This window comes from Medicago sativa, chromosome 2, assembly GCF_051527215.1.
Source record: "Medicago sativa cultivar Bolivia chromosome 2, Bolivia_mono, whole genome shotgun sequence".
Lineage (NCBI taxonomy): Eukaryota > Viridiplantae > Streptophyta > Magnoliopsida > Fabales > Fabaceae > Medicago > Medicago sativa.
The window spans coordinates 50358620-50380709 of NC_140750.1; the positions used below are offsets into that span (position 1 = coordinate 50358620).

General features: G+C 36.4%; 69 non-coding genes across 69 annotated transcripts; all 69 read left to right on the forward strand.

Moving 5' to 3' along the window:
• The first annotated feature begins 205 nt into the window (after positions 1-205).
• LOC146948521 (5S ribosomal RNA) lies at positions 206-324 on the forward strand. The gene has a single exon (XR_015029102.1). It is a non-coding gene; the product is annotated as a 5S ribosomal RNA (ribosomal RNA).
• Positions 325-522: 198 nt separating this feature from the next.
• Positions 523-641, forward strand: LOC146948522 (5S ribosomal RNA). Its single transcript, XR_015028763.1, has one exon. It is a non-coding gene; the product is annotated as a 5S ribosomal RNA (ribosomal RNA).
• Positions 642-839: 198 nt separating this feature from the next.
• On the forward strand, positions 840-958 carry LOC146948523 (5S ribosomal RNA). Its single transcript, XR_015028765.1, has one exon. It is a non-coding gene; the product is annotated as a 5S ribosomal RNA (ribosomal RNA).
• A 198-nt stretch (positions 959-1156) lies between these two features.
• Positions 1157-1275, forward strand: LOC146948524 (5S ribosomal RNA). Its single transcript, XR_015028766.1, has one exon. It is a non-coding gene; the product is annotated as a 5S ribosomal RNA (ribosomal RNA).
• A 198-nt stretch (positions 1276-1473) lies between these two features.
• Positions 1474-1592, forward strand: LOC146948525 (5S ribosomal RNA). The gene has a single exon (XR_015028767.1). It is a non-coding gene; the product is annotated as a 5S ribosomal RNA (ribosomal RNA).
• A 198-nt stretch (positions 1593-1790) lies between these two features.
• Positions 1791-1909, forward strand: LOC146948526 (5S ribosomal RNA). Its single transcript, XR_015029103.1, has one exon. It is a non-coding gene; the product is annotated as a 5S ribosomal RNA (ribosomal RNA).
• A 198-nt stretch (positions 1910-2107) lies between these two features.
• Positions 2108-2226, forward strand: LOC146948527 (5S ribosomal RNA). Its single transcript, XR_015028768.1, has one exon. It is a non-coding gene; the product is annotated as a 5S ribosomal RNA (ribosomal RNA).
• A 198-nt stretch (positions 2227-2424) lies between these two features.
• LOC146948528 (5S ribosomal RNA) lies at positions 2425-2543 on the forward strand. Its single transcript, XR_015028769.1, has one exon. It is a non-coding gene; the product is annotated as a 5S ribosomal RNA (ribosomal RNA).
• A 198-nt stretch (positions 2544-2741) lies between these two features.
• Positions 2742-2860, forward strand: LOC146948529 (5S ribosomal RNA). Its single transcript, XR_015028770.1, has one exon. It is a non-coding gene; the product is annotated as a 5S ribosomal RNA (ribosomal RNA).
• A 198-nt stretch (positions 2861-3058) lies between these two features.
• On the forward strand, positions 3059-3177 carry LOC146948530 (5S ribosomal RNA). Its single transcript, XR_015028771.1, has one exon. It is a non-coding gene; the product is annotated as a 5S ribosomal RNA (ribosomal RNA).
• A 198-nt stretch (positions 3178-3375) lies between these two features.
• Positions 3376-3494, forward strand: LOC146948531 (5S ribosomal RNA). The gene has a single exon (XR_015028772.1). It is a non-coding gene; the product is annotated as a 5S ribosomal RNA (ribosomal RNA).
• Positions 3495-3692: 198 nt separating this feature from the next.
• Positions 3693-3811, forward strand: LOC146948532 (5S ribosomal RNA). The gene has a single exon (XR_015028773.1). It is a non-coding gene; the product is annotated as a 5S ribosomal RNA (ribosomal RNA).
• A 198-nt stretch (positions 3812-4009) lies between these two features.
• Positions 4010-4128, forward strand: LOC146948533 (5S ribosomal RNA). Its single transcript, XR_015028774.1, has one exon. It is a non-coding gene; the product is annotated as a 5S ribosomal RNA (ribosomal RNA).
• A 198-nt stretch (positions 4129-4326) lies between these two features.
• On the forward strand, positions 4327-4445 carry LOC146948534 (5S ribosomal RNA). The gene has a single exon (XR_015029064.1). It is a non-coding gene; the product is annotated as a 5S ribosomal RNA (ribosomal RNA).
• Positions 4446-4668: 223 nt separating this feature from the next.
• Positions 4669-4787, forward strand: LOC146948535 (5S ribosomal RNA). The gene has a single exon (XR_015029104.1). It is a non-coding gene; the product is annotated as a 5S ribosomal RNA (ribosomal RNA).
• Positions 4788-4985: 198 nt separating this feature from the next.
• LOC146948536 (5S ribosomal RNA) lies at positions 4986-5104 on the forward strand. Its single transcript, XR_015028827.1, has one exon. It is a non-coding gene; the product is annotated as a 5S ribosomal RNA (ribosomal RNA).
• Positions 5105-5302: 198 nt separating this feature from the next.
• LOC146948537 (5S ribosomal RNA) lies at positions 5303-5421 on the forward strand. The gene has a single exon (XR_015028776.1). It is a non-coding gene; the product is annotated as a 5S ribosomal RNA (ribosomal RNA).
• Positions 5422-5619: 198 nt separating this feature from the next.
• Positions 5620-5738, forward strand: LOC146948538 (5S ribosomal RNA). Its single transcript, XR_015028777.1, has one exon. It is a non-coding gene; the product is annotated as a 5S ribosomal RNA (ribosomal RNA).
• A 198-nt stretch (positions 5739-5936) lies between these two features.
• LOC146948539 (5S ribosomal RNA) lies at positions 5937-6055 on the forward strand. Its single transcript, XR_015029066.1, has one exon. It is a non-coding gene; the product is annotated as a 5S ribosomal RNA (ribosomal RNA).
• Positions 6056-6278: 223 nt separating this feature from the next.
• On the forward strand, positions 6279-6397 carry LOC146948540 (5S ribosomal RNA). The gene has a single exon (XR_015029105.1). It is a non-coding gene; the product is annotated as a 5S ribosomal RNA (ribosomal RNA).
• Positions 6398-6595: 198 nt separating this feature from the next.
• Positions 6596-6714, forward strand: LOC146948541 (5S ribosomal RNA). Its single transcript, XR_015028828.1, has one exon. It is a non-coding gene; the product is annotated as a 5S ribosomal RNA (ribosomal RNA).
• A 198-nt stretch (positions 6715-6912) lies between these two features.
• On the forward strand, positions 6913-7031 carry LOC146948542 (5S ribosomal RNA). Its single transcript, XR_015028892.1, has one exon. It is a non-coding gene; the product is annotated as a 5S ribosomal RNA (ribosomal RNA).
• A 198-nt stretch (positions 7032-7229) lies between these two features.
• Positions 7230-7348, forward strand: LOC146948543 (5S ribosomal RNA). The gene has a single exon (XR_015028778.1). It is a non-coding gene; the product is annotated as a 5S ribosomal RNA (ribosomal RNA).
• Positions 7349-7546: 198 nt separating this feature from the next.
• On the forward strand, positions 7547-7665 carry LOC146948544 (5S ribosomal RNA). Its single transcript, XR_015028864.1, has one exon. It is a non-coding gene; the product is annotated as a 5S ribosomal RNA (ribosomal RNA).
• A 198-nt stretch (positions 7666-7863) lies between these two features.
• Positions 7864-7982, forward strand: LOC146948545 (5S ribosomal RNA). Its single transcript, XR_015029223.1, has one exon. It is a non-coding gene; the product is annotated as a 5S ribosomal RNA (ribosomal RNA).
• A 198-nt stretch (positions 7983-8180) lies between these two features.
• On the forward strand, positions 8181-8299 carry LOC146948546 (5S ribosomal RNA). The gene has a single exon (XR_015028779.1). It is a non-coding gene; the product is annotated as a 5S ribosomal RNA (ribosomal RNA).
• Positions 8300-8497: 198 nt separating this feature from the next.
• LOC146948547 (5S ribosomal RNA) lies at positions 8498-8616 on the forward strand. Its single transcript, XR_015028780.1, has one exon. It is a non-coding gene; the product is annotated as a 5S ribosomal RNA (ribosomal RNA).
• A 198-nt stretch (positions 8617-8814) lies between these two features.
• Positions 8815-8933, forward strand: LOC146948548 (5S ribosomal RNA). The gene has a single exon (XR_015028781.1). It is a non-coding gene; the product is annotated as a 5S ribosomal RNA (ribosomal RNA).
• A 198-nt stretch (positions 8934-9131) lies between these two features.
• Positions 9132-9250, forward strand: LOC146948549 (5S ribosomal RNA). The gene has a single exon (XR_015028782.1). It is a non-coding gene; the product is annotated as a 5S ribosomal RNA (ribosomal RNA).
• Positions 9251-9448: 198 nt separating this feature from the next.
• On the forward strand, positions 9449-9567 carry LOC146948550 (5S ribosomal RNA). The gene has a single exon (XR_015029067.1). It is a non-coding gene; the product is annotated as a 5S ribosomal RNA (ribosomal RNA).
• A 223-nt stretch (positions 9568-9790) lies between these two features.
• Positions 9791-9909, forward strand: LOC146948551 (5S ribosomal RNA). Its single transcript, XR_015029106.1, has one exon. It is a non-coding gene; the product is annotated as a 5S ribosomal RNA (ribosomal RNA).
• Positions 9910-10107: 198 nt separating this feature from the next.
• Positions 10108-10226, forward strand: LOC146948552 (5S ribosomal RNA). The gene has a single exon (XR_015028829.1). It is a non-coding gene; the product is annotated as a 5S ribosomal RNA (ribosomal RNA).
• Positions 10227-10424: 198 nt separating this feature from the next.
• Positions 10425-10543, forward strand: LOC146948553 (5S ribosomal RNA). The gene has a single exon (XR_015028783.1). It is a non-coding gene; the product is annotated as a 5S ribosomal RNA (ribosomal RNA).
• Positions 10544-10741: 198 nt separating this feature from the next.
• LOC146948554 (5S ribosomal RNA) lies at positions 10742-10860 on the forward strand. The gene has a single exon (XR_015028784.1). It is a non-coding gene; the product is annotated as a 5S ribosomal RNA (ribosomal RNA).
• Positions 10861-11058: 198 nt separating this feature from the next.
• LOC146948555 (5S ribosomal RNA) lies at positions 11059-11177 on the forward strand. The gene has a single exon (XR_015029068.1). It is a non-coding gene; the product is annotated as a 5S ribosomal RNA (ribosomal RNA).
• A 223-nt stretch (positions 11178-11400) lies between these two features.
• LOC146948556 (5S ribosomal RNA) lies at positions 11401-11519 on the forward strand. The gene has a single exon (XR_015029107.1). It is a non-coding gene; the product is annotated as a 5S ribosomal RNA (ribosomal RNA).
• Positions 11520-11717: 198 nt separating this feature from the next.
• Positions 11718-11836, forward strand: LOC146948557 (5S ribosomal RNA). Its single transcript, XR_015028831.1, has one exon. It is a non-coding gene; the product is annotated as a 5S ribosomal RNA (ribosomal RNA).
• Positions 11837-12034: 198 nt separating this feature from the next.
• LOC146948558 (5S ribosomal RNA) lies at positions 12035-12153 on the forward strand. Its single transcript, XR_015028893.1, has one exon. It is a non-coding gene; the product is annotated as a 5S ribosomal RNA (ribosomal RNA).
• Positions 12154-12351: 198 nt separating this feature from the next.
• Positions 12352-12470, forward strand: LOC146948559 (5S ribosomal RNA). The gene has a single exon (XR_015028785.1). It is a non-coding gene; the product is annotated as a 5S ribosomal RNA (ribosomal RNA).
• A 198-nt stretch (positions 12471-12668) lies between these two features.
• On the forward strand, positions 12669-12787 carry LOC146948560 (5S ribosomal RNA). Its single transcript, XR_015028865.1, has one exon. It is a non-coding gene; the product is annotated as a 5S ribosomal RNA (ribosomal RNA).
• Positions 12788-12985: 198 nt separating this feature from the next.
• On the forward strand, positions 12986-13104 carry LOC146948561 (5S ribosomal RNA). Its single transcript, XR_015029224.1, has one exon. It is a non-coding gene; the product is annotated as a 5S ribosomal RNA (ribosomal RNA).
• Positions 13105-13302: 198 nt separating this feature from the next.
• On the forward strand, positions 13303-13421 carry LOC146948562 (5S ribosomal RNA). Its single transcript, XR_015028787.1, has one exon. It is a non-coding gene; the product is annotated as a 5S ribosomal RNA (ribosomal RNA).
• A 198-nt stretch (positions 13422-13619) lies between these two features.
• Positions 13620-13738, forward strand: LOC146948563 (5S ribosomal RNA). The gene has a single exon (XR_015029242.1). It is a non-coding gene; the product is annotated as a 5S ribosomal RNA (ribosomal RNA).
• A 198-nt stretch (positions 13739-13936) lies between these two features.
• LOC146948564 (5S ribosomal RNA) lies at positions 13937-14055 on the forward strand. Its single transcript, XR_015029156.1, has one exon. It is a non-coding gene; the product is annotated as a 5S ribosomal RNA (ribosomal RNA).
• A 198-nt stretch (positions 14056-14253) lies between these two features.
• On the forward strand, positions 14254-14372 carry LOC146948565 (5S ribosomal RNA). Its single transcript, XR_015028788.1, has one exon. It is a non-coding gene; the product is annotated as a 5S ribosomal RNA (ribosomal RNA).
• A 198-nt stretch (positions 14373-14570) lies between these two features.
• Positions 14571-14689, forward strand: LOC146948566 (5S ribosomal RNA). The gene has a single exon (XR_015028789.1). It is a non-coding gene; the product is annotated as a 5S ribosomal RNA (ribosomal RNA).
• A 198-nt stretch (positions 14690-14887) lies between these two features.
• On the forward strand, positions 14888-15006 carry LOC146948567 (5S ribosomal RNA). The gene has a single exon (XR_015028790.1). It is a non-coding gene; the product is annotated as a 5S ribosomal RNA (ribosomal RNA).
• Positions 15007-15204: 198 nt separating this feature from the next.
• Positions 15205-15323, forward strand: LOC146948568 (5S ribosomal RNA). The gene has a single exon (XR_015029069.1). It is a non-coding gene; the product is annotated as a 5S ribosomal RNA (ribosomal RNA).
• Positions 15324-15546: 223 nt separating this feature from the next.
• LOC146948569 (5S ribosomal RNA) lies at positions 15547-15665 on the forward strand. The gene has a single exon (XR_015029108.1). It is a non-coding gene; the product is annotated as a 5S ribosomal RNA (ribosomal RNA).
• Positions 15666-15863: 198 nt separating this feature from the next.
• LOC146948570 (5S ribosomal RNA) lies at positions 15864-15982 on the forward strand. The gene has a single exon (XR_015028791.1). It is a non-coding gene; the product is annotated as a 5S ribosomal RNA (ribosomal RNA).
• Positions 15983-16180: 198 nt separating this feature from the next.
• On the forward strand, positions 16181-16299 carry LOC146948571 (5S ribosomal RNA). Its single transcript, XR_015028792.1, has one exon. It is a non-coding gene; the product is annotated as a 5S ribosomal RNA (ribosomal RNA).
• A 198-nt stretch (positions 16300-16497) lies between these two features.
• On the forward strand, positions 16498-16616 carry LOC146948572 (5S ribosomal RNA). The gene has a single exon (XR_015028793.1). It is a non-coding gene; the product is annotated as a 5S ribosomal RNA (ribosomal RNA).
• Positions 16617-16814: 198 nt separating this feature from the next.
• LOC146948573 (5S ribosomal RNA) lies at positions 16815-16933 on the forward strand. Its single transcript, XR_015028794.1, has one exon. It is a non-coding gene; the product is annotated as a 5S ribosomal RNA (ribosomal RNA).
• A 198-nt stretch (positions 16934-17131) lies between these two features.
• LOC146948574 (5S ribosomal RNA) lies at positions 17132-17250 on the forward strand. Its single transcript, XR_015028795.1, has one exon. It is a non-coding gene; the product is annotated as a 5S ribosomal RNA (ribosomal RNA).
• Positions 17251-17448: 198 nt separating this feature from the next.
• LOC146948575 (5S ribosomal RNA) lies at positions 17449-17567 on the forward strand. The gene has a single exon (XR_015029086.1). It is a non-coding gene; the product is annotated as a 5S ribosomal RNA (ribosomal RNA).
• A 197-nt stretch (positions 17568-17764) lies between these two features.
• Positions 17765-17883, forward strand: LOC146948576 (5S ribosomal RNA). Its single transcript, XR_015028796.1, has one exon. It is a non-coding gene; the product is annotated as a 5S ribosomal RNA (ribosomal RNA).
• A 198-nt stretch (positions 17884-18081) lies between these two features.
• Positions 18082-18200, forward strand: LOC146948577 (5S ribosomal RNA). Its single transcript, XR_015029070.1, has one exon. It is a non-coding gene; the product is annotated as a 5S ribosomal RNA (ribosomal RNA).
• A 223-nt stretch (positions 18201-18423) lies between these two features.
• On the forward strand, positions 18424-18542 carry LOC146948578 (5S ribosomal RNA). The gene has a single exon (XR_015029110.1). It is a non-coding gene; the product is annotated as a 5S ribosomal RNA (ribosomal RNA).
• A 197-nt stretch (positions 18543-18739) lies between these two features.
• LOC146948579 (5S ribosomal RNA) lies at positions 18740-18858 on the forward strand. Its single transcript, XR_015028832.1, has one exon. It is a non-coding gene; the product is annotated as a 5S ribosomal RNA (ribosomal RNA).
• A 197-nt stretch (positions 18859-19055) lies between these two features.
• LOC146948580 (5S ribosomal RNA) lies at positions 19056-19174 on the forward strand. Its single transcript, XR_015028798.1, has one exon. It is a non-coding gene; the product is annotated as a 5S ribosomal RNA (ribosomal RNA).
• Positions 19175-19372: 198 nt separating this feature from the next.
• Positions 19373-19491, forward strand: LOC146948581 (5S ribosomal RNA). The gene has a single exon (XR_015029071.1). It is a non-coding gene; the product is annotated as a 5S ribosomal RNA (ribosomal RNA).
• A 223-nt stretch (positions 19492-19714) lies between these two features.
• LOC146948582 (5S ribosomal RNA) lies at positions 19715-19833 on the forward strand. The gene has a single exon (XR_015029111.1). It is a non-coding gene; the product is annotated as a 5S ribosomal RNA (ribosomal RNA).
• A 197-nt stretch (positions 19834-20030) lies between these two features.
• LOC146948583 (5S ribosomal RNA) lies at positions 20031-20149 on the forward strand. Its single transcript, XR_015028833.1, has one exon. It is a non-coding gene; the product is annotated as a 5S ribosomal RNA (ribosomal RNA).
• A 198-nt stretch (positions 20150-20347) lies between these two features.
• LOC146948584 (5S ribosomal RNA) lies at positions 20348-20466 on the forward strand. The gene has a single exon (XR_015029340.1). It is a non-coding gene; the product is annotated as a 5S ribosomal RNA (ribosomal RNA).
• Positions 20467-20664: 198 nt separating this feature from the next.
• LOC146948585 (5S ribosomal RNA) lies at positions 20665-20783 on the forward strand. The gene has a single exon (XR_015028799.1). It is a non-coding gene; the product is annotated as a 5S ribosomal RNA (ribosomal RNA).
• A 198-nt stretch (positions 20784-20981) lies between these two features.
• On the forward strand, positions 20982-21100 carry LOC146948586 (5S ribosomal RNA). Its single transcript, XR_015028800.1, has one exon. It is a non-coding gene; the product is annotated as a 5S ribosomal RNA (ribosomal RNA).
• A 198-nt stretch (positions 21101-21298) lies between these two features.
• On the forward strand, positions 21299-21417 carry LOC146948587 (5S ribosomal RNA). Its single transcript, XR_015028801.1, has one exon. It is a non-coding gene; the product is annotated as a 5S ribosomal RNA (ribosomal RNA).
• Positions 21418-21615: 198 nt separating this feature from the next.
• Positions 21616-21734, forward strand: LOC146948588 (5S ribosomal RNA). Its single transcript, XR_015028889.1, has one exon. It is a non-coding gene; the product is annotated as a 5S ribosomal RNA (ribosomal RNA).
• Positions 21735-21931: 197 nt separating this feature from the next.
• Positions 21932-22050, forward strand: LOC146948589 (5S ribosomal RNA). The gene has a single exon (XR_015028802.1). It is a non-coding gene; the product is annotated as a 5S ribosomal RNA (ribosomal RNA).
• Positions 22051-22090: the final 40 nt, after the last annotated feature.

Sequence of the window (22090 nt, forward strand, 5' to 3'; positions counted from 1 at the left end):
GCACCTCTTTTTGCCAAAATTTCGTGTTCTTTTTGTTAATTAGCGTAATTTTACGTCGTTTTTGAAAATTAAACTTCGATTGTATTTCATTTTTTTTCGTTAATTAACGCAACCTAAAACTCTATTCGTTAATTAACGTAATTTGACGTCTTTTTTGAAAAATAAACTTAGAAATGCATATATACAATTACAACGCTTTACTTTCAGGTGCGATCATACCAGCACTAATGCACCGGATCCCATCAGAACTTCGCAGTTAAGCGTGCTTGGGCGAGAGTAGTACTGTGATGGGTGACCTCCTGGGAAGTCCTTGTGTTGCACCTCTTTTTGCCAAAATTTCGTGTTCTTTTTGTTAATTAGCGTAATTTTACGTCGTTTTTGAAAATTAAACTTCGATTGTATTTCATTTTTTTTCGTTAATTAACGCAACCTAAAACTCTATTCGTTAATTAACGTAATTTGACGTCTTTTTTGAAAAATAAACTTAGAAATGCATATATACAATTACAACGCTTTACTTTCAGGTGCGATCATACCAGCACTAATGCACCGGATCCCATCAGAACTCCGCAGTTAAGCGTGCTTGGGCGAGAGTAGTACTAGGATGGGTGACCTCCTGGGAAGTCCTTGTGTTGCACCTCTTTTTGCCAAAATTTCGTGTTCTTTTTGTTAATTAGCGTAATTTTACGTCGTTTTTGAATATTAAACTTCGATTGTATTTCATTTTTTTTCGTTAATTAACGCAACCTAAAACTCTATTCGTTAATTAACGTAATTTGACGTCTTTTTTGAAAAATAAACTTAGAAATGCATATATACAATTACAACGCTTTACTTTCAGGTGCGATCATACCAGCACTAATGCACCGGATCCCATCAGAACTCCGCAGTTAAGCGTGCTTGGGCGAGAGTAGTACTAGGATGGGTGACCTCCTGGGAAGTCCTTGTGTTGCACCTCTTTTTGCCAAAATTTCGTGTTCTTTTTGTTAATTAGCGTAATTTTACGTCGTTTTTGAAAATTAAACTTCGATTGTATTTCATTTTTTTTCGTTAATTAACGCAACCTAAAACTCTATTCGTTAATTAACGTAATTTGACGTCTTTTTTGAAAAATAAACTTAGAAATGCATATATACAATTACAACGCTTTACTTTCAGGTGCGATCATACCAGCACTAATGCACCGGATCCCATCAGAACTCCGCAGTTAAGCGTGCTTGGGCGAGAGTAGTACTAGGATGGGTGACCTCCTGGGAAGTCCTTGTGTTGCACCTCTTTTTGCCAAAATTTCGTGTTCTTTTTGTTAATTAGCGTAATTTTACGTCGTTTTTGAAAATTAAACTTCGATTGTATTTCATTTTTTTTCGTTAATTAACGCAACCTAAAACTCTATTCGTTAATTAACGTAATTTGACGTCTTTTTTGAAAAATAAACTTAGAAATGCATATATACAATTACAACGCTTTACTTTCAGGTGCGATCATACCAGCACTAATGCACCGGATCCCATCAGAACTCCGCAGTTAAGCGTGCTTGGGCGAGAGTAGTACTAGGATGGGTGACCTCCTGGGAAGTCCTTGTGTTGCACCTCTTTTTGCCAAAATTTCGTGTTCTTTTTGTTAATTAGCGTAATTTTACGTCGTTTTTGAAAATTAAACTTCGATTGTATTTCATTTTTTTTCGTTAATTAACGCAACCTAAAACTCTATTCGTTAATTAACGTAATTTGACGTCTTTTTTGAAAAATAAACTTAGAAATGCATATATACAATTACAACGCTTTACTTTCAGGTGCGATCATACCAGCACTAATGCACCGGATCCCATCAGAACTTCGCAGTTAAGCGTGCTTGGGCGAGAGTAGTACTGTGATGGGTGACCTCCTGGGAAGTCCTTGTGTTGCACCTCTTTTTGCCAAAATTTCGTGTTCTTTTTGTTAATTAGCGTAATTTTACGTCGTTTTTGAAAATTAAACTTCGATTGTATTTCATTTTTTTTCGTTAATTAACGCAACCTAAAACTCTATTCGTTAATTAACGTAATTTGACGTCTTTTTTGAAAAATAAACTTAGAAATGCATATATACAATTACAACGCTTTACTTTCAGGTGCGATCATACCAGCACTAATGCACCGGATCCCATCAGAACTCCGCAGTTAAGCGTGCTTGGGCGAGAGTAGTACTAGGATGGGTGACCTCCTGGGAAGTCCTTGTGTTGCACCTCTTTTTGCCAAAATTTCGTGTTCTTTTTGTTAATTAGCGTAATTTTACGTCGTTTTTGAATATTAAACTTCGATTGTATTTCATTTTTTTTCGTTAATTAACGCAACCTAAAACTCTATTCGTTAATTAACGTAATTTGACGTCTTTTTTGAAAAATAAACTTAGAAATGCATATATACAATTACAACGCTTTACTTTCAGGTGCGATCATACCAGCACTAATGCACCGGATCCCATCAGAACTCCGCAGTTAAGCGTGCTTGGGCGAGAGTAGTACTAGGATGGGTGACCTCCTGGGAAGTCCTTGTGTTGCACCTCTTTTTGCCAAAATTTCGTGTTCTTTTTGTTAATTAGCGTAATTTTACGTCGTTTTTGAAAATTAAACTTCGATTGTATTTCATTTTTTTTCGTTAATTAACGCAACCTAAAACTCTATTCGTTAATTAACGTAATTTGACGTCTTTTTTGAAAAATAAACTTAGAAATGCATATATACAATTACAACGCTTTACTTTCAGGTGCGATCATACCAGCACTAATGCACCGGATCCCATCAGAACTCCGCAGTTAAGCGTGCTTGGGCGAGAGTAGTACTAGGATGGGTGACCTCCTGGGAAGTCCTTGTGTTGCACCTCTTTTTGCCAAAATTTCGTGTTCTTTTTGTTAATTAGCGTAATTTTACGTCGTTTTTGAAAATTAAACTTCGATTGTATTTCATTTTTTTTCGTTAATTAACGCAACCTAAAACTCTATTCGTTAATTAACGTAATTTGACGTCTTTTTTGAAAAATAAACTTAGAAATGCATATATACAATTACAACGCTTTACTTTCAGGTGCGATCATACCAGCACTAATGCACCGGATCCCATCAGAACTCCGCAGTTAAGCGTGCTTGGGCGAGAGTAGTACTAGGATGGGTGACCTCCTGGGAAGTCCTTGTGTTGCACCTCTTTTTGCCAAAATTTCGTGTTCTTTTTGTTAATTAGCGTAATTTTACGTCGTTTTTGAAAATTAAACTTCGATTGTATTTCATTTTTTTTCGTTAATTAACGCAACCTAAAACTCTATTCGTTAATTAACGTAATTTGACGTCTTTTTTGAAAAATAAACTTAGAAATGCATATATACAATTACAACGCTTTACTTTCAGGTGCGATCATACCAGCACTAATGCACCGGATCCCATCAGAACTCCGCAGTTAAGCGTGCTTGGGCGAGAGTAGTACTAGGATGGGTGACCTCCTGGGAAGTCCTTGTGTTGCACCTCTTTTTGCCAAAATTTCGTGTTCTTTTTGTTAATTAGCGTAATTTTACGTCGTTTTTGAAAATTAAACTTCGATTGTATTTCATTTTTTTTCGTTAATTAACGCAACCTAAAACTCTATTCGTTAATTAACGTAATTTGACGTCTTTTTTGAAAAATAAACTTAGAAATGCATATATACAATTACAACGCTTTACTTTCAGGTGCGATCATACCAGCACTAATGCACCGGATCCCATCAGAACTCCGCAGTTAAGCGTGCTTGGGCGAGAGTAGTACTAGGATGGGTGACCTCCTGGGAAGTCCTTGTGTTGCACCTCTTTTTGCCAAAATTTCGTGTTCTTTTTGTTAATTAGCGTAATTTTACGTCGTTTTTGAAAATTAAACTTCGATTGTATTTCATTTTTTTTCGTTAATTAACGCAACCTAAAACTCTATTCGTTAATTAACGTAATTTGACGTCTTTTTTGAAAAATAAACTTAGAAATGCATATATACAATTACAACGCTTTACTTTCAGGTGCGATCATACCAGCACTAATGCACCGGATCCCATCAGAACTCCGCAGTTAAGCGTGCTTGGGCGAGAGTAGTACTAGGATGGGTGACCTCCTGGGAAGTCCTTGTGTTGCACCTCTTTTTGCCAAAATTTCGTGTTCTTTTTGTTAATTAGCGTAATTTTACGTCGTTTTTGAAAATTAAACTTCGATTGTATTTCATTTTTTTTCGTTAATTAACGCAACCTAAAACTCTATTCGTTAATTAACGTAATTTGACGTCTTTTTTGAAAAATAAACTTAGAAATGCATATATACAATTACAACGCTTTACTTTCAGGTGCGATCATACCAGCACTAATGCACCGGATCCCATCAGAACTCCGCAGTTAAGCGTGCTTGGGCGAGAGTAGTACTAGGATGGGTGACCTCCGGGGAAGTCCGTGTGTTGCACCTCCTGGGAAGTCCTTGTGTTGCACCTCTTTTTGCCAAAATTTCGTGTTCTTTTTGTTAATTAGCGTAATTTTACGTCGTTTTTGAAAATTAAACTTCGATTGTATTTCATTTTTTTTCGTTAATTAACGCAACCTAAAACTCTATTCGTTAATTAACGTAATTTGACGTCTTTTTTGAAAAATAAACTTAGAAATGCATATATACAATTACAACGCTTTACTTTCAGGTGCGATCATACCAGCACTAATGCACCGGATCCCATCAGAACTTCGCAGTTAAGCGTGCTTGGGCGAGAGTAGTACTGTGATGGGTGACCTCCTGGGAAGTCCTTGTGTTGCACCTCTTTTTGCCAAAATTTCGTGTTCTTTTTGTTAATTAGCGTAATTTTACGTCGTTTTTGAAAATTAAACTTCGATTGTATTTCATTTTTTTTCGTTAATTAACGCAACCTAAAACTCTATTCGTTAATTAACGTAATTTGACGTCTTTTTTGAAAAATAAACTTAGAAATGCATATATACAATTACAACGCTTTACTTTCAGGTGCGATCATACCAGCACTAATGCACCGGATCCCATCAGAACTCCGCAGTTAAGCGTGCTTGGGCGAGAGTAGTACTGTGATGGGTGACCTCCTGGGAAGTCCTTGTGTTGCACCTCTTTTTGCCAAAATTTCGTGTTCTTTTTGTTAATTAGCGTAATTTTACGTCGTTTTTGAAAATTAAACTTCGATTGTATTTCATTTTTTTTCGTTAATTAACGCAACCTAAAACTCTATTCGTTAATTAACGTAATTTGACGTCTTTTTTGAAAAATAAACTTAGAAATGCATATATACAATTACAACGCTTTACTTTCAGGTGCGATCATACCAGCACTAATGCACCGGATCCCATCAGAACTCCGCAGTTAAGCGTGCTTGGGCGAGAGTAGTACTAGGATGGGTGACCTCCTGGGAAGTCCTTGTGTTGCACCTCTTTTTGCCAAAATTTCGTGTTCTTTTTGTTAATTAGCGTAATTTTACGTCGTTTTTGAAAATTAAACTTCGATTGTATTTCATTTTTTTTCGTTAATTAACGCAACCTAAAACTCTATTCGTTAATTAACGTAATTTGACGTCTTTTTTGAAAAATAAACTTAGAAATGCATATATACAATTACAACGCTTTACTTTCAGGTGCGATCATACCAGCACTAATGCACCGGATCCCATCAGAACTCCGCAGTTAAGCGTGCTTGGGCGAGAGTAGTACTAGGATGGGTGACCTCCTGGGAAGTCCTTGTGTTGCACCTCTTTTTGCCAAAATTTCGTGTTCTTTTTGTTAATTAGCGTAATTTTACGTCGTTTTTGAAAATTAAACTTCGATTGTATTTCATTTTTTTTCGTTAATTAACGCAACCTAAAACTCTATTCGTTAATTAACGTAATTTGACGTCTTTTTTGAAAAATAAACTTAGAAATGCATATATACAATTACAACGCTTTACTTTCAGGTGCGATCATACCAGCACTAATGCACCGGATCCCATCAGAACTCCGCAGTTAAGCGTGCTTGGGCGAGAGTAGTACTAGGATGGGTGACCTCCGGGGAAGTCCGTGTGTTGCACCTCCTGGGAAGTCCTTGTGTTGCACCTCTTTTTGCCAAAATTTCGTGTTCTTTTTGTTAATTAGCGTAATTTTACGTCGTTTTTGAAAATTAAACTTCGATTGTATTTCATTTTTTTTCGTTAATTAACGCAACCTAAAACTCTATTCGTTAATTAACGTAATTTGACGTCTTTTTTGAAAAATAAACTTAGAAATGCATATATACAATTACAACGCTTTACTTTCAGGTGCGATCATACCAGCACTAATGCACCGGATCCCATCAGAACTTCGCAGTTAAGCGTGCTTGGGCGAGAGTAGTACTGTGATGGGTGACCTCCTGGGAAGTCCTTGTGTTGCACCTCTTTTTGCCAAAATTTCGTGTTCTTTTTGTTAATTAGCGTAATTTTACGTCGTTTTTGAAAATTAAACTTCGATTGTATTTCATTTTTTTTCGTTAATTAACGCAACCTAAAACTCTATTCGTTAATTAACGTAATTTGACGTCTTTTTTGAAAAATAAACTTAGAAATGCATATATACAATTACAACGCTTTACTTTCAGGTGCGATCATACCAGCACTAATGCACCGGATCCCATCAGAACTCCGCAGTTAAGCGTGCTTGGGCGAGAGTAGTACTGTGATGGGTGACCTCCTGGGAAGTCCTTGTGTTGCACCTCTTTTTGCCAAAATTTCGTGTTCTTTTTGTTAATTAGCGTAATTTTACGTCGTTTTTGAAAATTAAACTTCGATTGTATTTCATTTTTTTTCGTTAATTAACGCAACCTAAAACTCTATTCGTTAATTAACGTAATTTGACGTCTTTTTTGAAAAATAAACTTAGAAATGCATATATACAATTACAACGCTTTACTTTCAGGTGCGATCATACCAGCACTAATGCACCGGATCCCATCAGAACTCCGCAGTTAAGCGTGCTTGGGCGAGAGTAGTACTAGGATGGGTGACCTCCTGGGAAGTCCTTGTGTTGCATCTCTTTTTGCCAAAATTTCGTGTTCTTTTTGTTAATTAGCGTAATTTTACGTCGTTTTTGAAAATTAAACTTCGATTGTATTTCATTTTTTTTCGTTAATTAACGCAACCTAAAACTCTATTCGTTAATTAACGTAATTTGACGTCTTTTTTGAAAAATAAACTTAGAAATGCATATATACAATTACAACGCTTTACTTTCAGGTGCGATCATACCAGCACTAATGCACCGGATCCCATCAGAACTCCGCAGTTAAGCGTGCTTGGGCGAGAGTAGTACTAGGATGGGTGACCTCCTGGGAAGTCCTTGTGTTGCACCTCTTTTTGCCAAAATTTCGTGTTCTTTTTGTTAATTAGCGTAATTTTACGTCGTTTTTGAAAATTAAACTTCGATTGTATTTCATTTTTTTTCGTTAATTAACGCAACCTAAAACTCTATTCAATAATTAACGTAATTTGACGTCTTTTTTGAAAAATAAACTTAGAAATGCATATATACAATTACAACGCTTTACTTTCAGGTGCGATCATACCAGCATTAATGCACCGGATCCCATCAGAACTCCGCAGTTAAGCGTGCTTGGGCGAGAGTAGTACTAGGATGGGTGACCTCCTGGGAAGTCCTTGTGTTGCACCTCTTTTTGCCAAAATTTCGTGTTCTTTTTGTTAATTAGCGTAATTTTACGTCGTTTTTGAAAATTAAACTTCGATCGTATTTCATTTTTTTTCGTTAATTAACGCAACCTAAAACTCTATTCGTTAATTAACGTAATTTGACGTCTTTTTTGAAAAATAAACTTAGAAATGCATATATACAATTACAACGCTTTACTTTCAGGTGCGATCATACCAGCACTAATGCACCGGATCCCATCAGAACGCCGCAGTTAAGCGTGCTTGGGCGAGAGTAGTACTAGGATGGGTGACCTCCTGGGAAGTCCTTGTGTTGCACCTCTTTTTGCCAAAATTTCGTGTTCTTTTTGTTAATTAGCGTAATTTTACGTCGTTTTTGAAAATTAAACTTCGATTGTATTTCATTTTTTTTCGTTAATTAACGCAACCTAAAACTCTATTCAATAATTAACGTAATTTGACGTCTTTTTTGAAAAATAAACTTAGAAATGCATATATACAATTACAACGCTTTACTTTCAGGTGCGATCATACCAGCACTAATGCACCGGATCCCATCAGAACTCCGCAGTTAAGCGTGCTTGGGCGAGAGTAGTACTAGGATGGGTGACCTCCTGGGAAGTCCTTGTGTTGCACCTCTTTTTGCCAAAATTTCGTGTTCTTTTTGTTAATTAGCGTAATTTTACGTCGTTTTTGAAAATTAAACTTCGATTGTATTTCATTTTTTTTCGTTAATTAACGCAACCTAAAACTCTATTCGTTAATTAACGTAATTTGACGTCTTTTTTGAAAAATAAACTTAGAAATGCATATATACAATTACAACGCTTTACTTTCAGGTGCGATCATACCAGCACTAATGCACCGGATCCCATCAGAACTCCGCAGTTAAGCGTGCTTGGGCGAGAGTAGTACTAGGATGGGTGACCTCCTGGGAAGTCCTTGTGTTGCACCTCTTTTTGCCAAAATTTCGTGTTCTTTTTGTTAATTAGCGTAATTTTACGTCGTTTTTGAAAATTAAACTTCGATTGTATTTCATTTTTTTTCGTTAATTAACGCAACCTAAAACTCTATTCGTTAATTAACGTAATTTGACGTCTTTTTTGAAAAATAAACTTAGAAATGCATATATACAATTACAACGCTTTACTTTCAGGTGCGATCATACCAGCACTAATGCACCGGATCCCATCAGAACTCCGCAGTTAAGCGTGCTTGGGCGAGAGTAGTACTAGGATGGGTGACCTCCTGGGAAGTCCTTGTGTTGCACCTCTTTTTGCCAAAATTTCGTGTTCTTTTTGTTAATTAGCGTAATTTTACGTCGTTTTTGAAAATTAAACTTCGATTGTATTTCATTTTTTTTCGTTAATTAACGCAACCTAAAACTCTATTCGTTAATTAACGTAATTTGACGTCTTTTTTGAAAAATAAACTTAGAAATGCATATATACAATTACAACGCTTTACTTTCAGGTGCGATCATACCAGCACTAATGCACCGGATCCCATCAGAACTCCGCAGTTAAGCGTGCTTGGGCGAGAGTAGTACTAGGATGGGTGACCTCCTGGGAAGTCCTTGTGTTGCACCTCTTTTTGCCAAAATTTCGTGTTCTTTTTGTTAATTAGCGTAATTTTACGTCGTTTTTGAAAATTAAACTTCGATTGTATTTCATTTTTTTTCGTTAATTAACGCAACCTAAAACTCTATTCGTTAATTAACGTAATTTGACGTCTTTTTTGAAAAATAAACTTAGAAATGCATATATACAATTACAACGCTTTACTTTCAGGTGCGATCATACCAGCACTAATGCACCGGATCCCATCAGAACTCCGCAGTTAAGCGTGCTTGGGCGAGAGTAGTACTAGGATGGGTGACCTCCGGGGAAGTCCGTGTGTTGCACCTCCTGGGAAGTCCTTGTGTTGCACCTCTTTTTGCCAAAATTTCGTGTTCTTTTTGTTAATTAGCGTAATTTTACGTCGTTTTTGAAAATTAAACTTCGATTGTATTTCATTTTTTTTCGTTAATTAACGCAACCTAAAACTCTATTCGTTAATTAACGTAATTTGACGTCTTTTTTGAAAAATAAACTTAGAAATGCATATATACAATTACAACGCTTTACTTTCAGGTGCGATCATACCAGCACTAATGCACCGGATCCCATCAGAACTTCGCAGTTAAGCGTGCTTGGGCGAGAGTAGTACTGTGATGGGTGACCTCCTGGGAAGTCCTTGTGTTGCACCTCTTTTTGCCAAAATTTCGTGTTCTTTTTGTTAATTAGCGTAATTTTACGTCGTTTTTGAAAATTAAACTTCGATTGTATTTCATTTTTTTTCGTTAATTAACGCAACCTAAAACTCTATTCGTTAATTAACGTAATTTGACGTCTTTTTTGAAAAATAAACTTAGAAATGCATATATACAATTACAACGCTTTACTTTCAGGTGCGATCATACCAGCACTAATGCACCGGATCCCATCAGAACTCCGCAGTTAAGCGTGCTTGGGCGAGAGTAGTACTGTGATGGGTGACCTCCTGGGAAGTCCTTGTGTTGCACCTCTTTTTGCCAAAATTTCGTGTTCTTTTTGTTAATTAGCGTAATTTTACGTCGTTTTTGAAAATTAAACTTCGATTGTATTTCATTTTTTTTCGTTAATTAACGCAACCTAAAACTCTATTCGTTAATTAACGTAATTTGACGTCTTTTTTGAAAAATAAACTTAGAAATGCATATATACAATTACAACGCTTTACTTTCAGGTGCGATCATACCAGCACTAATGCACCGGATCCCATCAGAACTCCGCAGTTAAGCGTGCTTGGGCGAGAGTAGTACTAGGATGGGTGACCTCCTGGGAAGTCCTTGTGTTGCACCTCTTTTTGCCAAAATTTCGTGTTCTTTTTGTTAATTAGCGTAATTTTACGTCGTTTTTGAAAATTAAACTTCGATTGTATTTCATTTTTTTTCGTTAATTAACGCAACCTAAAACTCTATTCGTTAATTAACGTAATTTGACGTCTTTTTTGAAAAATAAACTTAGAAATGCATATATACAATTACAACGCTTTACTTTCAGGTGCGATCATACCAGCACTAATGCACCGGATCCCATCAGAACTCCGCAGTTAAGCGTGCTTGGGCGAGAGTAGTACTAGGATGGGTGACCTCCTGGGAAGTCCTTGTGTTGCACCTCTTTTTGCCAAAATTTCGTGTTCTTTTTGTTAATTAGCGTAATTTTACGTCGTTTTTGAAAATTAAACTTCGATTGTATTTCATTTTTTTTCGTTAATTAACGCAACCTAAAACTCTATTCGTTAATTAACGTAATTTGACGTCTTTTTTGAAAAATAAACTTAGAAATGCATATATACAATTACAACGCTTTACTTTCAGGTGCGATCATACCAGCACTAATGCACCGGATCCCATCAGAACTCCGCAGTTAAGCGTGCTTGGGCGAGAGTAGTACTAGGATGGGTGACCTCCGGGGAAGTCCGTGTGTTGCACCTCCTGGGAAGTCCTTGTGTTGCACCTCTTTTTGCCAAAATTTCGTGTTCTTTTTGTTAATTAGCGTAATTTTACGTCGTTTTTGAAAATTAAACTTCGATTGTATTTCATTTTTTTTCGTTAATTAACGCAACCTAAAACTCTATTCGTTAATTAACGTAATTTGACGTCTTTTTTGAAAAATAAACTTAGAAATGCATATATACAATTACAACGCTTTACTTTCAGGTGCGATCATACCAGCACTAATGCACCGGATCCCATCAGAACTTCGCAGTTAAGCGTGCTTGGGCGAGAGTAGTACTGTGATGGGTGACCTCCTGGGAAGTCCTTGTGTTGCACCTCTTTTTGCCAAAATTTCGTGTTCTTTTTGTTAATTAGCGTAATTTTACGTCGTTTTTGAAAATTAAACTTCGATTGTATTTCATTTTTTTTCGTTAATTAACGCAACCTAAAACTCTATTCGTTAATTAACGTAATTTGACGTCTTTTTTGAAAAATAAACTTAGAAATGCATATATACAATTACAACGCTTTACTTTCAGGTGCGATCATACCAGCACTAATGCACCGGATCCCATCAGAACTCCGCAGTTAAGCGTGCTTGGGCGAGAGTAGTACTGTGATGGGTGACCTCCTGGGAAGTCCTTGTGTTGCACCTCTTTTTGCCAAAATTTCGTGTTCTTTTTGTTAATTAGCGTAATTTTACGTCGTTTTTGAAAATTAAACTTCGATTGTATTTCATTTTTTTTCGTTAATTAACGCAACCTAAAACTCTATTCGTTAATTAACGTAATTTGACGTCTTTTTTGAAAAATAAACTTAGAAATGCATATATACAATTACAACGCTTTACTTTCAGGTGCGATCATACCAGCACTAATGCACCGGATCCCATCAGAACTCCGCAGTTAAGCGTGCTTGGGCGAGAGTAGTACTAGGATGGGTGACCTCCTGGGAAGTCCTTGTGTTGCATCTCTTTTTGCCAAAATTTCGTGTTCTTTTTGTTAATTAGCGTAATTTTACGTCGTTTTTGAAAATTAAACTTCGATTGTATTTCATTTTTTTTCGTTAATTAACGCAACCTAAAACTCTATTCGTTAATTAACGTAATTTGACGTCTTTTTTGAAAAATAAACTTAGAAATGCATATATACAATTACAACGCTTTACTTTCAGGTGCGATCATACCAGCACTAATGCACCGGATCCCATCAGAACTCCGCAGTTAAGCGTGCTTGGGCGAGAGTAGTACTAGGATGGGTGACCTCCTGGGAAGTCCTTGTGTTGCACCTCTTTTTGCCAAAATTTCGTGTTCTTTTTGTTAATTAGCGTAATTTTACGTCGTTTTTGAAAATTAAACTTCGATTGTATTTCATTTTTTTTCGTTAATTAACGCAACCTAAAACTCTATTCAATAATTAACGTAATTTGACGTCTTTTTTGAAAAATAAACTTAGAAATGCATATATACAATTACAACGCTTTACTTTCAGGTGCGATCATACCAGCATTAATGCACCGGATCCCATCAGAACTCCGCAGTTAAGCGTGCTTGGGCGAGAGTAGTACTAGGATGGGTGACCTCCTGGGAAGTCCTTGTGTTGCACCTCTTTTTGCCAAAATTTCGTGTTCTTTTTGTTAATTAGCGTAATTTTACGTCGTTTTTGAAAATTAAACTTCGATCGTATTTCATTTTTTTTCGTTAATTAACGCAACCTAAAACTCTATTCGTTAATTAACGTAATTTGACGTCTTTTTTGAAAAATAAACTTAGAAATGCATATATACAATTACAACGCTTTACTTTCAGGTGCGATCATACCAGCACTAATGCACCGGATCCCATCAGAACGCCGCAGTTAAGCGTGCTTGGGCGAGAGTAGTACTAGGATGGGTGACCTCCTGGGAAGTCCTTGTGTTGCACCTCTTTTTGCCAAAATTTCGTGTTCTTTTTGTTAATTAGCGTAATTTTACGTCGTTTTTGAAAATTAAACTTCGATTGTATTTCATTTTTTTTCGTTAATTAACGCAACCTAAAACTCTATTCAATAATTAACGTAATTTGACGTCTTTTTTGAAAAATAAACTTAGAAATGCATATATACAATTACAACGCTTTACTTTCAGGTGCGATCATACCAGCACTAATGCACCGGATCCCATCAGAACTCCGCAGTTAAGCGTGCTTGGGCGAGAGTAGTACTAGGATGGGTGACCTCCTGGGAAGTCCTTGTGTTGCACCTCTTTTTGCCAAAATTTCGTGTTCTTTTTGTTAATTAGCGTAATTTTACGTCGTTTTTGAAAATTAAACTTCGATTGTATTTCATTTTTTTTCGTTAATTAACGCAACCTAAAACTCTATTCGTTAATTAACGTAATTTGACGTCTTTTTTGAAAAATAAACTTAGAAATGCATATATACAATTACAACGCTTTACTTTCAGGTGCGATCATACCAGCACTAATGCACCGGATCCCATCAGAACTCCGCAGTTAAGCGTGCTTGGGCGAGAGTAGCACTAGGATGGGTGACCTCCTGGGAAGTCCTTGTGTTGCACCTCTTTTTGCCAAAATTTCGTGTTCTTTTTGTTAATTAGCGTAATTTTACGTCGTTTTTGAAAATTAAACTTCGATTGTATTTCATTTTTTTTCGTTAATTAACGCAACCTAAAACTCTATTCGTTAATTAACGTAATTTGACGTCTTTTTTGAAAAATAAACTTAGAAATGCATATATACAATTACAACGCTTTACTTTCAGGTGCGATCATACCAGCACTAATGCACCGGATCCCATCAGAACTCCACAGTTAAGCGTGCTTGGGCGAGAGTAGTACTAGGATGGGTGACCTCCTGGGAAGTCCTTGTGTTGCACCTCTTTTTGCCAAAATTTCGTGTTCTTTTTGTTAATTAGCGTAATTTTACGTCGTTTTTGAAAATTAAACTTCGATTGTATTTCATTTTTTTTCGTTAATTAACGCAACCTAAAACTCTATTCGTTAATTAACGTAATTTGACGTCTTTTTTGAAAAATAAACTTAGAAATGCATATATACAATTACAACGCTTTACTTTCAGGTGCGATCATACCAGCACTAATGCACCGGATCCCATCAGAACTCCGCAGTTAAGCGTGCTTGGGCGAGAGTAGTACTAGGATGGGTGACCTCCTGGGAAGTCCTTGTGTTGCACCTCTTTTTGCCAAAATTTCGTGTTCTTTTTGTTAATTAGCGTAATTTTACGTCGTTTTTGAAAATTAAACTTCGATTGTATTTCATTTTTTTTCGTTAATTAACGCAACCTAAAACTCTATTCAATAATTAACGTAATTTGACGTCTTTTTTGAAAAATAAACTTAGAAATGCATATATACAATTACAACGCTTTACTTTCAGGTGCGATCATACCAGCACTAATGCACCGGATCCCATCAGAACTCCGCAGTTAAGCGTGCTTGGGCGAGAGTAGTACTAGGATGGGTGACCTCCTGGGAAGTCCTTGTGTTGCACCTCTTTTTGCCAAAATTTCGTGTTCTTTTTGTTAATTAGCGTAATTTTACGTCGTTTTTGAAAATTAAACTTCGATTGTATTTCATTTTTTTTCGTTAATTAACGCAACCTAAAACTCTATTCGTTAATTAACGTAATTTGACGTCTTTTTTGAAAAATAAACTTAGAAATGCATATATACAATTACAACGCTTTACTTTCAGGTGCGATCATACCAGCACTAATGCACCGGATCCCATCAGAACTCCGCAGTTAAGCGTGCTTGGGCGAGAGTAGTACTAGGATGGGTGACCTCCTGGGAAGTCCTTGTGTTGCACCTCTTTTTGCCAAAATTTCGTGTTCTTTTTGTTAATTAGCGTAATTTTACGTCGTTTTTGAAAATTAAACTTCGATTGTATTTCATTTTTTTTCGTTAATTAACGCAACCTAAAACTCTATTCGTTAATTAACGTAATTTGACGTCTTTTTTGAAAAATAAACTTAGAAATGCATATATACAATTACAACGCTTTACTTTCAGGTGCGATCATACCAGCACTAATGCACCGGATCCCATCAGAACTCCGCAGTTAAGCGTGCTTGGGCGAGAGTAGTACTAGGATGGGTGACCTCCGGGGAAGTCCGTGTGTTGCACCTCCTGGGAAGTCCTTGTGTTGCACCTCTTTTTGCCAAAATTTCGTGTTCTTTTTGTTAATTAGCGTAATTTTACGTCGTTTTTGAAAATTAAACTTCGATTGTATTTCATTTTTTTTCGTTAATTAACGCAACCTAAAACTCTATTCGTTAATTAACGTAATTTGACGTCTTTTTTGAAAAATAAACTTAGAAATGCATATATACAATTACAACGCTTTACTTTCAGGTGCGATCATACCAGCACTAATGCACCGGATCCCATCAGAACTTCGCAGTTAAGCGTGCTTGGGCGAGAGTAGTACTGTGATGGGTGACCTCCTGGGAAGTCCTTGTGTTGCACCTCTTTTTGCCAAAATTTCGTGTTCTTTTTGTTAATTAGCGTAATTTTACGTCGTTTTTGAAAATTAAACTTCGATTGTATTTCATTTTTTTTCGTTAATTAACGCAACCTAAAACTCTATTCGTTAATTAACGTAATTTGACGTCTTTTTTGAAAAATAAACTTAGAAATGCATATATACAATTACAACGCTTTACTTTCAGGTGCGATCATACCAGCACTAATGCACCGGATCCCATCAGAACTCCGCAGTTAAGCGTGCTTGGGCGAGAGTAGTACTAGGATGGGTGACCTCCTGGGAAGTCCTTGTGTTGCACCTCTTTTTGCCAAAATTTCGTGTTCTTTTTGTTAATTAGCGTAATTTTACGTCGTTTTTGAATATTAAACTTCGATTGTATTTCATTTTTTTTCGTTAATTAACGCAACCTAAAACTCTATTCGTTAATTAACGTAATTTGACGTCTTTTTTGAAAAATAAACTTAGAAATGCATATATACAATTACAACGCTTTACTTTCAGGTGCGATCATACCAGCACTAATGCACCGGATCCCATCAGAACTCCGCAGTTAAGCGTGCTTGGGCGAGAGTAGTACTAGGATGGGTGACCTCCTGGGAAGTCCTTGTGTTGCACCTCTTTTTGCCAAAATTTCGTGTTCTTTTTGTTAATTAGCGTAATTTTACGTCGTTTTTGAAAATTAAACTTCGATTGTATTTCATTTTTTTTCGTTAATTAACGCAACCTAAAACTCTATTCGTTAATTAACGTAATTTGACGTCTTTTTTGAAAAATAAACTTAGAAATGCATATATACAATTACAACGCTTTACTTTCAGGTGCGATCATACCAGCACTAATGCACCGGATCCCATCAGAACTCCGCAGTTAAGCGTGCTTGGGCGAGAGTAGTACTAGGATGGGTGACCTCCTGGGAAGTCCTTGTGTTGCACCTCTTTTTGCCAAAATTTCGTGTTCTTTTTGTTAATTAGCGTAATTTTACGTCGTTTTTGAAAATTAAACTTCGATTGTATTTCATTTTTTTTCGTTAATTAACGCAACCTAAAACTCTATTCGTTAATTAACGTAATTTGACGTCTTTTTTGAAAAATAAACTTAGAAATGCATATATACAATTACAACGCTTTACTTTCAGGTGCGATCATACCAGCACTAATGCACCGGATCCCATCAGAACTCCGCAGTTAAGCGTGCTTGGGCGAGAGTAGTACTAGGATGGGTGACCTCCTGGGAAGTCCTTGTGTTGCACCTCTTTTTGCCAAAATTTCGTGTTCTTTTTGTTAATTAGCGTAATTTTACGTCGTTTTTGAAAATTAAACTTCGATTGTATTTCATTTTTTTTCGTTAATTAACGCAACCTAAAACTCTATTCGTTAATTAACGTAATTTGACGTCTTTTTTGAAAAATAAACTTAGAAATGCATATATACAATTACAACGCTTTACTTTCAGGTGCGATCATACCAGCACTAATGCACCGGATCCCATCAGAACTCCGCAGTTAAGCGTGCTTGGGCGAGAGTAGTACTAGGATGGGTGACCTCCTGGGAAGTCCTTGTGTTGCACCTCTTTTTGCCAAAATTTCGTGTTCTTTTTGTTAATTAGCGTAATTTTACGTCGTTTTTGAAAATTAAACTTCGATTGTATTTCATTTTTTTTCGTTAATTAACGCAACCTAAAACTCTATTCGTTAATTAACGTAATTTGACGTCTTTTTTGAAAAATAAACTTAGAAATGCATATATACAATTACAACGCTTTACTTTCAGGTGCGATCATACCAGCACTAATGCACCGGATCCCATCAGAACTTCGCAGTTAAGCGTGCTTGGGCGAGAGTAGTACTAGGATGGGTGACCTCCTGGGAAGTCCTTGTGTTGCACCTCTTTTTGCCAAAATTTCGTGTTCTTTTTGTTAATTAGCGTAATTTTACGTCATTTTTGAAAATTAAACTTCGATTGTATTTCATTTTTTTCGTTAATTAACGCAACCTAAAACTCTATTCGTTAATTAACGTAATTTGACGTCTTTTTTGAAAAATAAACTTAGAAATGCATATATACAATTACAACGCTTTACTTTCAGGTGCGATCATACCAGCACTAATGCACCGGATCCCATCAGAACTCCGCAGTTAAGCGTGCTTGGGCGAGAGTAGTACTAGGATGGGTGACCTCCTGGGAAGTCCTTGTGTTGCACCTCTTTTTGCCAAAATTTCGTGTTCTTTTTGTTAATTAGCGTAATTTTACGTCGTTTTTGAAAATTAAACTTCGATTGTATTTCATTTTTTTTCGTTAATTAACGCAACCTAAAACTCTATTCGTTAATTAACGTAATTTGACGTCTTTTTTGAAAAATAAACTTAGAAATGCATATATACAATTACAACGCTTTACTTTCAGGTGCGATCATACCAGCACTAATGCACCGGATCCCATCAGAACTCCGCAGTTAAGCGTGCTTGGGCGAGAGTAGTACTAGGATGGGTGACCTCCGGGGAAGTCCGTGTGTTGCACCTCCTGGGAAGTCCTTGTGTTGCACCTCTTTTTGCCAAAATTTCGTGTTCTTTTTGTTAATTAGCGTAATTTTACGTCGTTTTTGAAAATTAAACTTCGATTGTATTTCATTTTTTTTCGTTAATTAACGCAACCTAAAACTCTATTCGTTAATTAACGTAATTTGACGTCTTTTTTGAAAAATAAACTTAGAAATGCATATATACAATTACAACGCTTTACTTTCAGGTGCGATCATACCAGCACTAATGCACCGGATCCCATCAGAACTTCGCAGTTAAGCGTGCTTGGGCGAGAGTAGTACTGTGATGGGTGACCTCCTGGGAAGTCCTTGTGTTGCACCTCTTTTTGCCAAAATTTCGTGTTCTTTTTGTTAATTAGCGTAATTTTACGTCGTTTTTGAAAATTAAACTTCGATTGTATTTCATTTTTTTCGTTAATTAACGCAACCTAAAACTCTATTCGTTAATTAACGTAATTTGACGTCTTTTTTGAAAAATAAACTTAGAAATGCATATATACAATTACAACGCTTTACTTTCAGGTGCGATCATACCAGCACTAATGCACCGGATCCCATCAGAACTCCGCAGTTAAGCGTGCTTGGGCGAGAGTAGTACTGTGATGGGTGACCTCCTGGGAAGTCCTTGTGTTGCACCTCTTTTTGCCAAAATTTCGTGTTCTTTTTGTTAATTAGCGTAATTTTACGTCATTTTTGAAAATTAAACTTCGATTGTATTTCATTTTTTTCGTTAATTAACGCAACCTAAAACTCTATTCGTTAATTAACGTAATTTGACGTCTTTTTTGAAAAATAAACTTAGAAATGCATATATACAATTACAACGCTTTACTTTCAGGTGCGATCATACCAGCACTAATGCACCGGATCCCATCAGAACTCCGCAGTTAAGCGTGCTTGGGCGAGAGTAGTACTAGGATGGGTGACCTCCTGGGAAGTCCTTGTGTTGCACCTCTTTTTGCCAAAATTTCGTGTTCTTTTTGTTAATTAGCGTAATTTTACGTCGTTTTTGAAAATTAAACTTCGATTGTATTTCATTTTTTTTCGTTAATTAACGCAACCTAAAACTCTATTCGTTAATTAACGTAATTTGACGTCTTTTTTGAAAAATAAACTTAGAAATGCATATATACAATTACAACGCTTTACTTTCAGGTGCGATCATACCAGCACTAATGCACCGGATCCCATCAGAACTCCGCAGTTAAGCGTGCTTGGGCGAGAGTAGTACTAGGATGGGTGACCTCCGGGGAAGTCCGTGTGTTGCACCTCCTGGGAAGTCCTTGTGTTGCACCTCTTTTTGCCAAAATTTCGTGTTCTTTTTGTTAATTAGCGTAATTTTACGTCGTTTTTGAAAATTAAACTTCGATTGTATTTCATTTTTTTTCGTTAATTAACGCAACCTAAAACTCTATTCGTTAATTAACGTAATTTGACGTCTTTTTTGAAAAATAAACTTAGAAATGCATATATACAATTACAACGCTTTACTTTCAGGTGCGATCATACCAGCACTAATGCACCGGATCCCATCAGAACTTCGCAGTTAAGCGTGCTTGGGCGAGAGTAGTACTGTGATGGGTGACCTCCTGGGAAGTCCTTGTGTTGCACCTCTTTTTGCCAAAATTTCGTGTTCTTTTTGTTAATTAGCGTAATTTTACGTCGTTTTTGAAAATTAAACTTCGATTGTATTTCATTTTTTTCGTTAATTAACGCAACCTAAAACTCTATTCGTTAATTAACGTAATTTGACGTCTTTTTTGAAAAATAAACTTAGAAATGCATATATACAATTACAACGCTTTACTTTCAGGTGCGATCATACCAGCACTAATGCACCGGATCCCATCAGAACTCCGCAGTTAAGCGTGCTTGGGCGAGAGTAGTACTGTGATGGGTGACCTCCTGGGAAGTCCTTGTGTTGCACCTCTTTTTGCCAAAATTTCGTGTTCTTTTTGTTAATTAGCGTAATTTTACGTCGTTTTTGAAAATTAAACTTCGATTGTATTTCATTTTTTTTCGTTAATTAACGCAACCTAAAACTCTATTCGTTAATTAACGTAATTTGACGTCTTTTTTGAAAAATAAACTTAGAAATGCATATATACAATTACAACGCTTTACTTTCAGGTGCGATCATAACAGCACTAATGCATCGGATCCCATCAGAACTCCGCAGTTAAGCGTGCTTGGGCGAGAGTAGTACTAGGATGGGTGACCTCCTGGGAAGTCCTTGTGTTGCACCTCTTTTTGCCAAAATTTCGTGTTCTTTTTGTTAATTAGCGTAATTTTACGTCGTTTTTGAATATTAAACTTCGATTGTATTTCATTTTTTTTCGTTAATTAACGCAACCTAAAACTCTATTCGTTAATTAACGTAATTTGACGTCTTTTTTGAAAAATAAACTTAGAAATGCATATATACAATTACAACGCTTTACTTTCAGGTGCGATCATACCAGCACTAATGCACCGGATCCCATCAGAACTCCGCAGTTAAGCGTGCTTGGGCGAGAGTAGTACTAGGATGGGTGACCTCCTGGGAAGTCCTTGTGTTGCACCTCTTTTTGCCAAAATTTCGTGTTCTTTTTGTTAATTAGCGTAATTTTACGTCGTTTTTGAAAATTAAACTTCGATTGTATTTCATTTTTTTTCGTTAATTAACGCAACCTAAAACTCTATTCGTTAATTAACGTAATTTGACGTCTTTTTTGAAAAATAAACTTAGAAATGCATATATACAATTACAACGCTTTACTTTCAGGTGCGATCATACCAGCACTAATGCACCGGATCCCATCAGAACTCCGCAGTTAAGCGTGCTTGGGCGAGAGTAGTACTAGGATGGGTGACCTCCTGGGAAGTCCTTGTGTTGCACCTCTTTTTGCCAAAATTTCGTGTTCTTTTTGTTAATTAGCGTAATTTTACGTCGTTTTTGAAAATTAAACTTCGATTGTATTTCATTTTTTTTCGTTAATTAACGCAACCTAAAACTCTATTCGTTAATTAACGTAATTTGACGTCTTTTTTGAAAAATAAACTTAGAAATGCATATATACAATTACAACGCTTTACTTTCAGGTGCGATCATACCAGCACTAATGCACCGGATCCCATCAGAACTCCGCAGTTAAGCGTGCTTGGGCGAGAGTAGTACTAGGATGGGTGACCTCCTGGGAAGTCCTTGTGTTGCACCTCTTTTTGCCAAAATTTCGTGTTCTTTTTGTTAATTAGCGTAATTTTACGTCGTTTTTGAAAATTAAACTTCGATTGTATTTCATTTTTTTTCGTTAATTAACGCAACCTAAAACTCTATTCGTTAATTAACGTAATTTGACGTCTTTTTTGAAAAATAAACTTAGAAATGCATATATACAATTACAACGCTTTACTTTCAGGTGCGATTATACCAGCACTAATGCACCGGATCCCATCAGAACTCCGCAGTTAAGCGTGCTTGGGCGAGAGTAGTACTAGGATGGGTGACCTCCTGGGAAGTCCTTGTGTTGCACCTCTTTTTGCCAAAATTTCGTGTTCTTTTTGTTAATTAGCGTAATTTTACGTCGTTTTTGAAAATTAAACTTCGATTGTATTTCATTTTTTTCGTTAATTAACGCAACCTAAAACTCTATTCGTTAATTAACGTAATTTGACGTCTTTTTTGAAAAATAAACTTAGAAATGCATATATACAATTACAACGCTTTACTTTCAGGTGCGATCATACCAGCACTAATGCACCGGATCCCATCAGAACTCCGCAGTTAAGCGTGCTTGGGCGAGAGTAGTACTAGGATGGGTGACCTCCTGGGAAGTCCTTGTGTTGCACCTCTTTTTGCCAAAATTTCGTGTTCTTTTTGTTAATTAGCGTA